Source organism: Epinephelus moara, chromosome 12 (genome assembly GCF_006386435.1).
Source record: "Epinephelus moara isolate mb chromosome 12, YSFRI_EMoa_1.0, whole genome shotgun sequence".
Lineage (NCBI taxonomy): Eukaryota > Metazoa > Chordata > Actinopteri > Perciformes > Serranidae > Epinephelus > Epinephelus moara.
Window position 1 is genome coordinate 14,389,550 of NC_065517.1, and position 18,068 is coordinate 14,407,617.

General features: G+C 39.3%; 1 protein-coding gene across 1 annotated transcript in view; it reads left to right on the forward strand.

Annotated features, from left to right (window-relative positions):
* Window positions 1-9,669: 9,669 nt before the first annotated feature.
* ncoa1 (nuclear receptor coactivator 1) overlaps window positions 9,670-18,068 on the forward strand; it is a 73,495-nt gene continuing 65,096 nt past the window's right edge. Inside the window, exon 1 of the mRNA XM_050059027.1 lies at window positions 9,670-10,289. The gene's annotated coding sequence lies outside the window, so the exon portion shown is untranslated. The remainder of the gene's footprint in view (window positions 10,290-18,068) is intronic.

The following is an 18,068-nucleotide window of genomic DNA, read 5'->3' on the forward strand; positions in this document are numbered from 1 at the left end:
GTGGCTTAAAATTTAATGCAAAAAAACATAACATGATTTCAGTTTCCTTATATTTTAGCTGTAGCGTTTGCAGGTTCCATTCAACCGAACAGCTAATGGCTGTGGTGATGCTGAGGCTGAGGTCAATGACGGTATCTGCTGTCTCCCGCCTTCTCTCCACCATGCACCATGCACATCAACTTAAAGGACAGTGCCCTCACCGCCTCTTGATGGTGCACATATTGCAAACACAAACAGAGAAAAATCAGTAAATTATGTGAATACAAATAAACCTAAACACAGCTTCTACAAACAGGATAATAATATAGATTTATATTTACAAAAACACTTATTTTTAACATTTGTATTTATGTGTTAAAACAAATTTGTTAAAAAGTTACTTAGCTGTTAAGCTAACGTTAGCTAAGCATTAGCTCTCTAACTGTTGCGTCTGTCTCAAATTTCCAACCTGCACGTTTTGCTGACTGCACTTCATTTTATTGTTGACTTGTTGATTTTTTGTATGTGAACTAAATAATTTTTGATTTATTTTTTTTATATTCTGGTGCTCGGTAACGTAACGTTAGTCCTTCATGGTTCAAACAAAGCGTTAATGATAGTTGATTCAGGAAATGAAGGGAAATAATTAGATTTGTGGAACATTTTTTAAATAACATACTTCTAAATCTTTGTGTGTCAAGTGTTTTCAAGTCAAAGGCTCAAGTCCAAGTGAAGTCACGAGTCATTGATGTTACAGTGCAAGTCAAGTTTCAAGTGTTTATTTTGTCAAGTCCAGCCTAAATTCATCATATTTTTGACTTCAGTCTCACTCGAGTCCAAGTCATGTGACTGAAGTCCACACCTCTGATAGTCACTGTTGTTGACCTTAGCCATAGTCCCAACATGACTCAGCTCACTTTAACATTTCACTGGATTTTCTCTGGGACCCGACAGCATGGCGATAAACATTTAATACAACTGTTACCTAAGTGACTTCCCGTGTTGTAATTTTCTGTGTTTATGGGGGGTAAAAACACCATTTAGTGGTGTTAATGCAAAAATGTTCAATAGTGTCTGTATATCGATTGAAATGAAAGACAGCCGCCACTCGCCCGCCGAGGCCCGGCAGATAATTGTGTCCTCGTCCATCTGATTAGATACAGCAGCTGATGTGTTCTCAGAACTGCTCATCTGCTCTCTCCATAGAATCCAGCAGTTCGTGGTATTGTTGTTGCCTCTGTTTTTCTGTGTAAAGGGGTAAAAATATATATATCATTTAAACACAAAGTCCTCTTTGGATTTCATTGCAAAATGAGAGACACAGGGAAATATGAGTGATATTATTTATGCACCTGTGTTTACTTATCTTTTTACCCTGAAAATATAGACTGATATACACTGTAAATACTGTACTAAATATACTTTGGTTATGTTGACCTATACAGCAGAGGTGTGGGCTCCAGTCACATGACTTGGACTTGAGTCAGACATCGAGGCACAAATTTGATGAATTTAGAGTCGACTCGACAACACAAAAGACTTGCAACTTTTGGCTTTTAACTCTGACGACTCATGACTTTATTTGGACTTTAGCCTTTTGACTTAAAAGGGGGGGGGGGGGCTGGAGCCTATCCCAGCTGACATTTCGAATCGTTGGGAAATGCGCATTAAAAGAAATACGAATCCTGTGTGTTTCCATTAAATGTACGGACTTTGGTGAAAACTACAAACTCGCGCGAGTTTTCCGCAGAACCGGAAACATAACAAGTTTCGCGTTCTTCTTCTTCTACGTTTTCTGGCGGTTGGCAACCAGCTTGTAAATGCATTACCACCTTCCCGACCGGAGTGTGGTTATCACCATGGAGAGAGGTGCGCCACGTCAGTTCGAACATAACTGTTTCCATCCCCCGTTTTGCGAATCAACATTTTTTCGAATCAACCAAAACCCGGCTAAAGCGAGCGTATTTTAGTTTGTGCGAATCAGGGGATTTTAATTCGAATTTTGGCGTTTCCATCATAATTTTCCGATGCGATACTTCTAGATGCACATCTAAACAGGCTGATGGAAACATGGCTATTGGGTGAGAGGCAGGGTACACCCTGGACAGGTCACCAGACTATCACAGGGCTGACACATAGAGACAGACAACCATTCACACTCACATTCACACCTACGGCCAATTTAGAGTTATCAATTAACCTGCATGTCTTTGGACTGTGGGAGGAAGCTGGAGTACCCAGAGAAAACCCACGCTGACTCAGGGAGAACATGCAAACTCTGCACAGAAGGGCTCCCTCACCCCGGGATCGAACCAGGAACCTGCTTGCTGTGAGGACAAAAAGATTACAAAAAAACACAAAACATGGGGTCAAAAATTACAGACGAAGACGCAACGCTAGTTGAGGCTAATATTAACATTGTTAGCGAGCTAATGCTAAGCTAACGTTATCACTCTGTTGGTAATATGGCATTACACTTGGTTTATGACATCTTTGGGCCTTGAAACTCAATATACAGGACTTGGGACAGGATTTAGGACTTGTCAGTCTTGATTTGGGGCTACAGTGTGAAGACTTGAGACTTACTCATGACTTGCAGAACAGTGACTCAGCCCCATCTCCGCTGTACAACACCATGAGCAGCTGATTGTTAAACAGCAGTAGGGCTGCAACTACAAGGATTTTCAATTAATCTGCTGAGTATCTTTATATTTTATGCATTATATATGTTTTCTGTAGTGTAATAAAATAGTTTAAAATGTCTATTAGTCTATAGTCATTTCTTAAACCTTAATGTAATGTCTTTAAATTGCTTGTTTTTAAGTTAAGTTGAGTTCACACAGATACTTTGAAAAATGACCTGTTGCTCCTCTGCTGCTCTGTTTTGCACAAGCTTCATATTTAATATAAGTAACTGCATAAATATTAAATGTGGGTCATGTTTTTCTGGGTGCATCTTTATTGAAATGACAGTTTATTCAAATGACCACCTCTCTTTCTACTGTATGATGGGTGGCTGAGTATGTAGAAGGTAATTTGTCTTAACAGCTAATTACACTTCTGTTTTTAGTGCTGGTTTTTAAATTATGTTTCACTGAGAGATATTAGGTATTTTTGGAGTCTGTTGTCTTCACTGACAGGCTGTCTCAGTCATGACATTTAAAAACGTTTGAGAAACACAGTGGCAACAAATTAACTAAAGGTAACTTGCATATAGTGAATAACACTACCACCACCACACATCTGGGCAGTTACCTAAAATTAGCCTGCATGCCATGTGTGACTCATCTTCAGCCTCAACACCACCCTTCTCAGGCATGCTTTAATGAGGTGCTTACCGACAGTTATTACATTTGAAAAAGGAAATAAACAATGATAAATCAGAATTCCCATGGATCCAAAGGTCTTCTTCCATGAGTCATGGCCTTGAACTTTGAAGTATGACTGAAAGCTCTACAGGAATGCAAGTGACCAATCAACATATTACACACAATGTAATTACTTCTCAGAGTATTTCCCAGAATACCTCCTGAAGACACGCCCATACTCACGCGACTCTCTTTCTCAGATGTAACTTCATCACAGTGTGATTTACATGAGAAGCAGCAGCAGATTGAGGATATTTAACAGGCCTGAGCTGTGTTAATGTAACATCTAATACAGCTGAGGAGATAAACAACATGTATACTGCATGGTGTTTCCTCAAAACAGCTGCACATGTCTGTGAGGCCGACAGAGAGTAGAGGGACAGTCAACAGCAGGAAGTGTGCTGTTCACTGTCTCCATACTATGATAGAGCAAAGTCCATGCACGTCTCCAAAATACAGTCTCTTGCAATGATAAATGCACAGAGAATTATTCTGTAGTTTCTCTCATCTCAGAGTATTATAGTCAGGGTTCCCACGATTATGACATTCCTGGAAAAGTTTTAAAATTACAAACTGTTTTCCAGGCCTGGAAATGGTTTGTTAGCAATGAAATGTCTTTAAAAAAGTTTTGAATACAAAATGTTTGTATCTCTTAAAACATGTTTAACATAAGGCAAAAAAACGTTCCCAATAGTGTTATTAGTTATTTTTAAATCTAGTGCTGCGTTGTGCGACCATTGAAAAGTCATGTGATACACATACACCAGACCAGCAACAAGTTAACACCTAGGCTCCGCCCCCTTTTGGGGCAAAGAATCGAAACGCTGTTGTGTAATGGGTGAAGCAAGGCTTGCACACTGAGATTTGAGCCACATAAAATCCTGAATATTCACTGTCAGTGTGATAAATGGCTATGTGATGCTGGTGACAGTCACTACTGATGGATAGCTAACGTTAGCGTGAGTGGGATGGTGCTGCAAACATTACAGCAAAACAATCATTTGACATCCATAAAAAAAATGTTTGTTTAACAAGAAATAAATGCACAAAAACTTGTCAAAATTCGAATCCAAACACGTCAAATTGCATTGTTATCTGTAAGATCTTTGGTTTTCTGTCCCCCATAAAGAGGCGTGGCCTTAATGTTTTCAAAGTACCCCTGTGTGCCGCTTTGGCCTATTAGCATTGAGCATATGCAGCTAGTTGTTGGTGGAAATGTCTAGTTAGCAAGTAAGGTATTAGGTGCTAGCAGTTTGCTTATCTGCAATTATCTGGGAAGTGCATGTGTAATATTGTATGGCTGCATTACTTTTATAGCCTATCCATGTTAAACTACTCAGGTAAGTCATGGAAATGAGGTAAAATATTATGGGAAAGTTTTGAAAATGTATTGTTAAAACTTGTGTTTTTCAGTTCATGTTTGTGGCTTTAAGTCCCAAAACTTTGACATTTTGTCAGCGAATACTATCAGCAAAAAAAGAGCAAAGGAGCCTGATATCTTCTCAGGAGCTGATGGAGATCAAAATGGAGTTGGACTTACATTCGTCAGGTGGCAACAGTATCCAGACCAGAAGCTAATTTTGTCCTGTATCTGCTGGACATGAAAACAGCCAGATGTCAAACATGCGCGATGATTTTTAGCTAGTTGCCCCTAAAACTAGTAATGCAAATTAAAGGGGCATTAAGTAATTATTGGTTACCAGCATATCAAATCATCACTGGCAACCAGTAGGAAGTGCAACAAAAATGAGAGCTGTCTGACAAGTCATAAATAAAGTAATAAATTCAGATGATTTTTTTTGTTGTTCACGCTAAACGCAATAAGAATATTGAGCGTATAGCCTCTATATGGCTCTTAATCAAACGGCTCAGGCACCTCTTTGCTTTCTTAGAATTAATTATCCATTTAGTCCACACGATATCAAACCATGTGAAAAAAATACACATTTTTTGGGGGGTCCAAAGCCCAAATAAGTATTCATATTAACTATGATATTAAGCAGAACAAAGTCTAAAAATCTAACTAATACAACTTGGCTATATCAGCTTATTGTCTCCATTGTCTCTGTCGTTGGTACCTGATTATATAAATGATATACCCCTGAGACCTGAAATGTTGTTTTGTATGCTTTTTTAATTTCTCCTAGCTACTTGGGATCAGTAGAACTTGATAAGGATAAAAACCTAAACACTGTCAACGATAATAAAGTCCCAATGTCCTCAAACGAGTACTTCCTAACTAAGTGTCTTACTTTGTTACTGTTGCTAAAATTAGTCACATGTGTATTCCATGTCAACTACAAACATTATTAATCATGAATAAACAAGTTTCAACCATAAAATGTGATCAGGTTTTGGACCTTGTCCTCTTTTGTGTCAGGATCAGCTGCAGACTGACAGAGATGGCTGCCACCTTGTTTTTACATGGATTAGTGTACTGTGCTCTTACTACCACTAGATGGCACAAAAAAAGTGTCCATGAACGAGGACAACAGGTCTAAGTTAAGGAGAATGAAGTACACCCAAAGTAAGCCCAAAATGTGATGTCCTCATATGAGGACACAGGGTCTCAGGAGGATATTTATATATATCTTTATAAGAAAACACATAGGAAATTGAAGAAACAAAGTGTTACTGTTTTACTCCCTCACATAAAGATCTATATGCACATTTAAAACCCCCCTCAACCTTGCCTGGAGTAAAATACTGAATACTGGTGGAAAAACATCAATAAAATTGGTCGATTAAAAATGCAGGATTTTAACTGAAGAAACTTCCCACAGGTTACTGAAACCCCTGAGAAATTCCCCATAGTGTGACCTTAGTGTCAGCTCTAGTTCAAGTACAAACTGCCTTTTTAAATAATGTAATTTGTTGTTCTCTTCATTACATGTCTTGTGTTTTTTCAAATCTGTGTGGTGAAGCCAAGGTTTCTAAGTACCTGTGGTGATGATAATAAACATACTGTACCCTCATGAATTATGTAGCTACAGTGTATCAGACGGTATATATCACTGTGTACCAGACTGTATGGATTCTGCACAATGCATCAACACACACACATGCACACACTGCTTTAGAAAGCCTATTGTTTGAGGAGAATCAAAATCAGCTTTTATGGCCAAGTATGTGTACACATACAAGGAATTTCATTCTGTTTTGGTTGGTATACACAGACAAAGACAAGGATAACCAAGGTTGATTACTATAACCACTTGACTACTATGTTCAGCATAGCTGTAGATTTCAGGGGGGACACAGGGGATACGTCTCCCCCAGTATTTAGATCATGTATGTCCGCAACACATTCACATCCCAACTTGTCAAATATCCCAACTTTCACAACTCGGTTTACATTTGTTACATGAACTGTGTCTTTTCAAACTATGCCTAGGCTTCTGTTTTCATAGGAGATGCACACTTTCTGCTCGATACATAGTCTTTTTTACGTCCTTAAAACACCTCCTATTTACATTTATGTCCCTGTGCAACAAAAACATGTGGTTAGGTCTAAAAAAAAAAATGGTTTGGCTCAACGTTCACACAGGAAGCGAGCAGCGGGCTCCCGGGTGAAAGTCCGGGGACTTTCCAGCTCTTTATGTTGTTACAGGTGGCGTTACAAACTGCCGCCAGCCGGTGTGTTTCATAAGGCTGCAACAGGTGCCTCTCTGTGTCAGTATTTTACATGGATGTCCCCTGACAAACTTGACAACTTCAGTTGGTGGCTGTTGTGTCAACAACTGCTGCAAAAGATACCTTTGTGCATCAGTATATAACGCCCAGATCACTGACAAAGGGGCAGTATTTGATGAGTTCAGAATGAGAACAGGCTGGTTTCCCCCCAGTGTTAAAATGAAACCTACGCCCTTAATGTACAGATATAAATATGTATTGAAAAGTCTCTTTTTCTCGCTTTCTAAAACAAGAACACAATGAAATCTGTAAATAGTAGTGCCATGGTGCCGGGTGCAAAGGCTGATTTAATAAATGGAGAATGATTACTGTAAGAATTTTTATTTGTATATGGCAGTATATACAGAGTCTACAGTGATGCTTATATTAATGATAGTGATGATATTAACATGTTAAAGAACAGTAAGTATTTAAAGTACGCAGTGTTCTTTATTTTAAACTGTAAAATACTATAGGTTATAATTTACTGGTAAAATGGATGCTGTGTTATTGGGTAATTGCACAGTGCATCAACACATACACTACTCCAACTATTCTACATACCTTTAACGTTCTGCTCTAGGCTTGGTAAAGTACATTTTGTGTCATATCTTAATGACAAATGTGTTGAACTGAACTCAACATAATTGAGCTATCTCTAGCATTCCGTTTAGGTGTGTAATGCTAAAAAAATCCACTAGATGTGTCCTTAAACTGTATGCCTTTTTAGTTCGCCTCCTACAGGAAGTAAAAAAAAGTCACTCCAGACATTAGGGCTCTGTGTGGTGCGATTCTCAAAGGTAGACAAATTTCTCCCACATATTACAGTTTCAGGGCGCCTACTGAACAGATTTATGTAACTTTATTTTAAAAAAAATCTAATAAAGGTCAAATCATTTTTTAAAACATGCGCTACCAATTTTTTTTTTTTCATTTTATGTTATTGAAGCTAAGTTAATGTAATTAAAATTGACGGTTTGCTACAAAATAAAACACTTTTGATTTGCATTGTTGTTAAATGACACTTAATATTGACCTCTAAATATTTGCTGAAATTATTGCATAGGTATGATATTTACTGTCTAAAGCTATGCTCAAACAAATGGTTGAATTGTCCTTTTATGGTAAAGGTAGTGATGCTAAGATAATAACTTTACATTTTTTAATATATATATATATTTCTAAGGGGATGAATAGTCACTGTTGTTAATGCCTTACATTTAATAATATTCCATTGCATCCTCCTGAGACCCTGTGTCCTCATATAAGGACATCACATTTTGGATTTACTTGATATTATACTTTATTCTCCTTAACTTAGACCTATTGTCCATGTTTGTGGACACTTCTTTGTGCCATCTAGTGGCAGTAAGAGCACAATGCACCAATCCATGTAAGATGGCAGCCATCTCTGCCAAGTCAGTCTGCAGCTGATCCCAACACAAAAGTGGACAAGGTCCAAAACCTGATCACATTTTATGGTTGAAACTTGTTTATTTGTGATTAATAATGTTTGTAGTTTGATATGGCAACAAATTTGACCAATTTTAGCAACAGTAACAAGCTAAGACGCTGTTAATTAGGAAGTACTCATTTGAAGACATTGGGATTTCATTGTTGTCTCATTTGAGGACACTGGGACTTTATTATCATTGACAATGTTTAAGTTTTTATACTTATCGGGTCTTACTGATTCCAGTAAGCTAGGAGAAATTAAAAATGCATACCAAATAAAATTTCAGGTATCGAGGATATAGCTTATATAATCAGGTACTAACGACAGAGATAATAGGGGCAAAATTCTGCTGTAGCCGAGTTATCTTACTTTTATTTAATTTAAAATGCATACTAAACAAAGGTTCGGCTCTCAGGAGGATATATTTGATAGAAAATAATAGTATGGTTATTTTTTACCATTTCTGAGATGTTTTCAAAGTATTGCAATGGTAAATATCTAGAATAAATGTGTGTAAATAGTATTAGCACCGGTAACACTACTAATTCCATAGTAACAAATTAATGTATGTTCTTAACCTAGCATACTACCAGCATTATAAAAGTATATGGTTTGCAATTTGGATTTTTGATTTCTGTTTTACAATTACAATGAAGTGACTTCTCAGCTATTTTTGGTAGGGGCCTATGTTTAAATAAAACTATAGGGTCTGTTGGGAAAAAACAACATTTTTTGTAATTATTGACCCAAGGAAATTAAAAAATTGCAAAGAATGTTGTTTTTTCTTGGTGTGGACATTAAAGGGTGTGCAGTGTATACAGCTGTGTTTATATTTATATGATAGTTATGATACTGACATGTTAAATACCAGTGATTAGTTAAAGTACTCACTGTTCTTTAGCATATATTTTAACCTGTGAAACACTATAGGCTATAGCATACTGTTAAAGTGGATGCTGTGTTAATGCACAGTGCATCTACACATACACTGCTCCCATTAGTCTATATAGCGTCATCAAACCCTACATATATATATATTGTGTATGATGATGTTAGTGTAAAGGTGTCAGTAACAGCAACATGCAGCAGCCAGGTCTCCATGCTATCACCACAGCAGAGGCTTCTGCCCGCTGCCCTCAGCGTGAACGCGCCTGGACGCTCCGTGCGCACGAGCAGCCCTGTTTGTTTGTGTTGAGAGATTGGAAATGGCGGAGAGCAGAGACCAAAGCGATAACTTGGGTTTGCAAACGCGAGTGCGCCGTCATTGAAACGCAGATACCACCCACAAGTCATCCTCGGAGTTCCTTACGGTTCGCCACTGCCGATGGGATATAAGTCGGACGCAGCGACAAAGGGATTTTCGGAACAAGGTTTGGATTTAGCGAGCTGGTTAGCTAGCTAAGCTAACCGTGCTAGCAAGCCTGGCGTTAGCTAGCTCCAAGTCGTGTGTGTGATTTTAACTACGCAGGCTTGTTTGTCAACATAAGCTGACGTTAAATTGCTAGCGAGCCAGCTAACACGCAACTTTTCTTTGCCCGGTTTCCAAGCGAACCCACTCGGGTTTACAACATGTTTGCCACAGCTCACCGCAAAATTATTAACCCTAAGTAACAGTGGATAAAAAAAAGTCAAGACATCTGACTATCCTTGACTCGAGCAGGCAGTAAGTTAAGCTGGTTAGCTAAAGTTAGCTAACTGGCTTGTTTCACGCAAGCTGCCGTCTGCATGGGAATTAATCATCCAGCGTGACAACTTACAGCAGGACCCCGTGGGCTCTTTCTCTTTATATACAAGTTAAACGGACGACTAAACAGGTAAGCACACCGCCGTTAAATGCATGACAACATGTCATCCTCACAAACCATGATTTGACTGGCCGCTGCAGCGGAGCATATGCTCAGGGCCTCCAAACACGCCTGACTCATTGTTGATTTTTCCACACAACGTTGCTACAATTCACCGACACCATCTTCTCCTACTGAATACATAACGTGTGCAGTGCTCGCTGGGACATTTTGCTCCTTCAGCCACCTGCATAGAAACACATCAGGCTGTTGCTTATGTAAGACAGTGCGAACGGCCTCGAGGTGTCGCTGCCATTCATTTGGATTCACCCGCAACTTGCGTCCTGCACGCGAAATCTTAAAGGACATCTTGACCTCTTTGCACGCGGCAAAACGCCTCTGGTTATTTCTAAACAACCCGCGCAGGCAACTCATGTGCAGTGCTAGAAAGATGCATTAAAGTGCATCAAGAACACGCAGTTAAATTTGCCTTAGATTGACATCAGTGTAAAACAAAATTCACCTCAATTGACCCCCCTTTGTATTGTTAGTCGTAGTGTCTAATGGTCCTGGTGCAGCTTAAACCCGTGCAGCATCTAAAATTCAGCACGCAGTGGCTTGTTTTAAACACCCTTGGGAGTAAAAGCAGCGGATTTCTGCACAAAACATTGATTTTCAGCAGCTTCAACCAAGTGAATGCATGAGTGTTTAATCCCCAAAAAATCCATGAGGGCAATCAATACCCCTTTGCTGCGTTTTAAGAACAGACACCTGCATGTTGAGCTTTGATTTGACACTGATTTTAAGGGGCAGTGTAGTGTGAGCTATTATTGAAATCTAGATGATTTAAATAACTGAAGTTATTCAGGTCAAAGTTTGCAACTCCACTGACTCTCCTGTGAACAACAAAACAAAAACAGTGTAGTAAGGAAGTGAAAAGTAGTCATAATTGTTTTATCACTTCTTCAAACTACAATAAAAGACCTGGTGTTACTGATTTTGTCTTGTGGCATTTAAACTCATCAAACAATACAAACAAGTGTCAATATCACCTTACTGTGTTTTAGGAACAGCATGTTAAACTCTGATTTTCACCAGTTTTTAAGACAGTGCTGCACTTAGTGATATTCAAATCATTTAGATTGAAGTACATGCATTTTACAGACATGCTCTTAAAGATAAATATGCCCAAATTAAATAGCACTTTACACTTTTTATTAAGATTTTCTTGCATGAAAAAAGTCAAACATAATTAGAAGTTAAACGTGGCAATAAAATCATTATAAGCACTGCAGTAGTTATGTTATAAAGGCCAGCTGAGCAGTAGTATTACTTTACAAATTAGGTTAAAGGTGCACGTGTACGCCAGGAGTTGTATGTTTGAAATCTAAACGGTCATCTCTGATAACCAGGCAGAAACAACATTAATCTGTTTCATCTACAACAGAGGGCGAAGGTATTTCAGTCAGACCCATTTCAATGTGTCAGAGTTTCTTTCTAAGTTTTTCCATTGGCTGTGTCGGTGCAAAGCAACTGCAACAACAACAACTCAAAGCTATTTGACCTTATGCAAAGTTAAGTCATGTCAGTGTTTTTTATTTATATAGCCAGGCAAATGTCCAGAGGGATTTTTCTTTATAACATGCAAAGTTTGGATAATGCCCACACACCACAGCTATCAAGCTATAATTTGATCAGTGGCAATTTGCAATTGTTGTTTGTAATATAAAGTAAGTTGCATGTAGAATTAATAGAAATCCTGTTTATCATATTGAATAGCGGCCCAGAACAAATTTCTCACTTTGTGAGACAATAAAGTTAATCTTGATCTTGATCTTGATCTAGTTTATTAAAAAATTGTTGTATTGAAATCTTTCTGTTTCTTTATGACTGTTGCAACTGACTACTTTGTCTTGCCTGGAGTACGCTGGGTGATAGCAGGTAGTCTATTTGTGTAGTATTGGTATTGCTGACTTTGCCATGTTCTAGGTGAAAGCATTGTAGCTGGGCCTCTCTAGGCTGAGATGTAGTCCAGATAAGAGCCAGGATATAGAGTTCAATGTAGGCCTCGGCTATTCAGTTCAAAGTTTGCGACGTGACTGCCTGGGTACAACCTGACTGTGAGCCTCAAAACAAAAACACTGGAATAAGAAAGTAAAAATAGGCATAGTTGTTGTTTTGTTGCTTCTTATCAAACTTCAAAGAAGAGTCTCTTTCATTTTGTCTCAGTGCATGTAAGGCACATCAAGCAATACATGCAAGTGAATATCATATAAGGGACAGATGCTGCTTCTCTTCCCCAAAAATGCAACTGAATTGTGGAGCAGAGATGGAGACCAGATCTTGTCACAGCTTGGTGACATGCTAAAGCGCTGTACTTACCTTCATCTGTATAGTTTGTGCATGCTGATGAGTATGCAGATGCAGATGAGGAAGGAAATTGTTGCTGCTTGATGATTTCAGAGGAGCATTGTAAGTCTCTCATTAGAGTATAGTCCTTTGTGGTTAATATTTATTCTATTGCAAGCCATGGCATTTCCTTTATTAGCTCTACACACACGCAGTTAGGCCCACCTAAGGATGAGCCACATTTGAGGGAAATTGTTGGGAGTGGGAGCCCTCCTCCTCCCAGCTAAGCTCTGTGTCTGTATGGAGAATGAGCAGCCATTTTAGCACTCAGCACTGCTGCAGCCTGCCTGCCACTGTCACAGCATTCTTCTGCTGGAGCTGTAGTAGGTTTTCATGTTGTTTGTTTTGAGCCCCCACCCCACTCACCCACCCACCCAGGACACCTGCAACCAACCTGTGAAAATGTCACTCTAATGCTTTTACCGAGGGTCAGAACACCCAGCAAATAATGATGACTGTTGTCTGTGGTGGCAGATGGATCAGTGAGGCTCACCCGCCACACTGGCTGGCAACTTTTTGAGATGGTGGCACGTGAATGTCTCAGCGTATACAGTTGTCAGTGTTTGCCTTTTAGTGTTATATAACTGTAAAATCTATCTTTGATAGCAGCACGGCATTTAATATTTATGTCATACTACTTAAAGAACCAAAACGTGATACATAACCAGGACCCTAATCTGTATATCAGCGTCTTGTGCTTCAATTTTTAGACACTTCTTTAGTCTTTTAACATGTTAGTATTTTTTATCTTCATCATCTTTCTAAATGAAATGATGTCACATTTTGCTCTGTCTGTAAATATTGTCAGCCTCTTTTGATGGATGATTTATTCCAATGCACAGTGAGGTGTTTGATGCCATTGCTGTGTCTTTACCTGGTTGTCCTCAAAGAGACTTGTTTGTCCTATTCTTAAGCATGAAGCGAAACTCAAGCTGCTGACATGTCTTTTTAAGATCCATTTTAAGACCACTGTCAGCATTGGGAAGCAGCTTGTAGAGTCAGTCATGGTGCCATGGATATTGTACAGTGATCATGGATCAAAAGATGAGACTGAGAGATCTAAATCAATGCCCTATGGTGTTAATGTAACAAGTGAATATCTCAATAACTATTGGTTGGATTGCCGTGAAGTTTGGTACAGATATTCATGGTGCCCAGAAGATCAAACACACCGACTTAGGCGATCGTCTGACCCTTCCTGTAGCAACACATGTAGATGAAAGTTTTCACTTGCCCTGTAAAATATCTTGGTGGATTGGCTCAGAATTTTGCACAGAAATGCATGGTTCCCAGGCAATTTTTGTATTAATGAAAAGTCTCAAACTATTGGATGGATTGCCATGAAGCTTGGTAAAGACATTCATGCTGTCCTAAGGAAGAATGTAATATTTTATAAACCTCCCTCTAGGATTATGCAAGCTGTTTGGGGGATATTTGCAGCCTGAAATACCTGATTTTACAGCGGTTTTTCTAAAAAATTGTGATGCATGTTGCAGTGTTTGCAACAGCAACAGCTGATCAGTGGCGATCAGTCATCAGTCTGACGAAGTCAAGTTCAGTATAGACCCTCAGGAAAGCAGCTCAGCCGCGCTTCCAATTTTCCCCAGTTGCCACTTTGAGTATTGCAGAAAAACAAATTCCCTGCGGCCAAAAAACATTTTCCCTTTAGGCAACCATTTTATAAGAGATGTCTGTAAAACTATTGTCAGGACGCCTTGGACTGCGAACAAAATCAAATATTAGTCATTTTGTTATTAAGTTCCATGGATCCATGGAGGTTTTATATTTGTTAAACTTTCCTTGAGCTAGGAAACGCAGTTTAAAGATCTGTGATGTCATCACAATGTAAAGTTAATGAGCTGAGTGGGAACTAGTGGGCAGAGATGGGAGAAACAGCACTGCGCATCTTCAGTGGGCTGCATACCGCGGATGTAAATCCGGAAGCTAGAAACTTTTTGTGGCGTAGGTGCCAGGCGAGCAATTCCATTGGCGCCGTCTTGTGGTGTGGTGTCTAGTTATTATTATACAGCTATGGTTTTTGTTTTAAGATATCTGCGATCGGCAAAGGTTTAGCAATCTTTTTATGTCCTCTGAGGTCCAAAATTAAGATGGTGGTGTGGTTAGGTCAACCACTTTGGGCTGGTATACAGGCAAGCTAAGATAGCTAGGCTATACTAGCTTGCATAGCACAATGCATTTACAGCTTTGGTTAATTGCGGTAATGCTAATGCAAATTTTTGCTAGCAAAAAAAACAGGTTTAAAACCATTAAAACAAAATGTACTTACTGTAAAACGGAATATCTGACTCCTTAGAGTTTGTCTTTAGTACAACCAAATGTTAAACAAGACTTTTTAGTCAACCAAAACATTACAATTAACTTTCATGAACTGAAAACACACTGAAATAGTGACAGCTACAACTACGCCTATACAATGCCATGGTTAAGTTACCTAACCAACGCTGTCGCTGTAGTAGCGACTTGTCCAAAGACGGCACCCACCTGTCAGTAAAAGTTGCCACGCCTTTGATTATGCAAAAGCCTTTAAGCCCCAATAACATTTAAATGGTTGAGTTGTATAAAAAGCCACCCCCTGTACAGTTGTCATAAACAGAAAAATTAGCAAAAGAGACAAAAACTGTTTGTGAATGTGTTTATTTCTGCTGTAACATGGCTGTCTGTGGGGATTGACTTGCTCTTGTTGTCAGCCTCAAGTGGCCATTCAGGAAACTGCAGTTTTTGGCACTTCCACATTGGCTTTGATGTTTTTTAACTCAAAGGTTGTCAGTTGGCTAGTGGTTTCTTGTTCTTTACTTAAAGGGACAGTTCACTCCAAAATCAAAAATACACATTTTACCTCTATGTGTTAGTACTTTTTATCAATCTAGATTGTTTTGGTGTGAGTTGCTGAGTATTGCAGATGTTGACCGTAGAGATGTCTGCCTTCTCTCTAATATAATGGAACTAGATGGCAGTAGTCTTGTGGTGCTCCAAGTGCCAAATAAATACATCTACATCTTGCTCACCTAGCACCACTGAGCAAACAAACATTACAGGTCATCCGAGGAGGACACCATTGATGTTGTTGTCCCGTGCTGTCACAAGCACAGGCTGTTGCATTTGTCATTATGACACGTTCTGGCAAATTAAAATGAAGTCTACATTAGCAACCTGTGCAGACGGCGTCACAGCGCCAAATCCAACATGTATTGTATTAGTAATAAGCAATTTGACAACAAGATGAACTTAATATCATGTTAACTGACTAATGGAGCCACTAGTGTTTGACCGGCCATGCGCAACTTATTGCCAAGCCGATGATGGCGTTGTCTTCGTAGAAGGTTTATGTGTTTTTTGGGGTGACGAGATGAACATGGCAAGGTCAAACAAAACTAAAACTGCACCAATATGGCAATGTTTTGGATTTGAAGCCGATGAAAGAGGTGAGCCAAAAAACAGATGAGGCAATGTGTAAACAAAGCAGGAAAAAGGTAATGGCAAACTAGAGGTGCATTGTCACCACCATGTGACCTGGAGTGGCCATGCTGTAATATGGGCTTTCTCAGCCCATTAAAGAAAATCACTGATTTTGGAGCTCAGAAGCGGCTGCTGATACAAGTGCGACACCTAGTGGTACAATTTGGTATACAGGTTTGGTCTGATGTTCAGCTCAATGTAACACCAGTTTAAAAACTTTTGCAACAGCCCAAAACCCATCAGTGTTATCACAAATCAAAGCCTGCAGACAATATAAGCTGTGTTTGAAGTCGTCTGTATCAACATGCAATGGGACGTGCAGGAGCTCTCGTTTCTGCAAAACTGAAACAGATTGGCTCTTGGTGTAGCCTGTAAAGCACAGTCTGCTGTGTGCTGTGGTTTGTCCCTCGACTCTGGCACTCTGAGTCAGTGTGAGGCGGCAACACATACATACATGCATACATGTGTACCATCTCCAGCTGCTGTAAGCAAGCAGAATGCAGGGAAGAAGAGAAGAGCGGCGCTGCTTTGACTCCTCTCTGCCTTACTGCTGTCAGAGCGATGGCCTACATTCTCGCCTGGAAAAAAAAAAGGCTTGTGCAGCAGACTGTGAGAATTTGTGAGGGTTGGGAGGAAATGGAGGGAAGGAGAAAAGGTAAAGGCTGAAGAATGAGAGAAACAGAAAGACCACGTACAGGAAGAAATTGATAGGGTAAGCGAGAAAACAGAGCAAGGAGAGTGGTTGTTGTGGTGTTGTGAGTGAGTTAACAGTCGAGCCCCAGTGGCCCAATTTTTCTCAACAAGGTCAGGCCACAATAAGAAGAGTAAAACAACAGTTTTTGCTGTCCTGCTTGGATTTGGTAGGTGTCTCTGATGAATGATTGCCAGAATTATAATACTAGGAAGCAATAAAGCACTACATTATCATCTGCTGATGTGACTGGACGTGTCGGTGCCCAGGGGACGCTGTCAAGTGAATTAGAGGAAGTTTACCAGCTGCAGGTATCTCACCTTTAGTTGTTAAGTGAACAGTGTGTAATGAACATATGGTGGTGTAAACACCTTTTGTGAAGTGGACCATAAAGGTGTGTATGTGCTTGGGTTTTAAATGGGTGGGCAGTGAGATACTTCCAAACTTTCACTAACATGTTGCCTTTGAAATTGCCGCAAGCACTTAGAAGTTGCCTTGCATATTTGTTGTTTCTGCACTTAAGAATGCATAGTGTTGGCATCACACTCACTTTTCTGTTTTCATGGTATCACTTTTGAACCTGTAAAGCAGATGAATGGCCCCTAGGCCTCCAGTTTTCTCAATTTGAAATCAAATTTGGCGTGTTCTCAAAGGCTGGTGTGTACGACATTGGAAGCAAATGCCAGAATGGTTGTTTTTTTTTTCTCCCAATGTCAAAGGATGCGGTTTGCGAGTTAGGTGAAGGAGATGAAGCCAGGAGTACATTTTAGATGATGAGATCCTGAACAAAGACGACATCTTATATCACAGGAAGAAGGGAGATTTAACTCCTGGTACTATGTTTTGGTGCCAGCCAGTTTGATGATCTCCCAAAATTAGTGACCTGTCTTAATAAAATGGTCTTTTCTCTATCTTTCATTGCTTGAAAAAGCAATTAACAGTGTTAGAGTGATTAACTTGGTGTCATAATTTTCATTCCAGTGGGAAGTGTATTTCAAATTCAACATTTTGAGTTATTCTTTTTTTTTTTTTTTAAACATGAGCTACAAGTCGTGCTACAGTGAATTATTTTTCTAATATAAGGCGTACCTGAAGGATGCTGTACAGGTGCTGCCATAATAAATCAGACCAGTACCTGATTAGACTTAGATTAATCTTCTTAATTCCCCATTTTACCTGCAATCTACTAAAATGCAGGTATACTGTATATGAAAGTAATAATCTTCCATTAC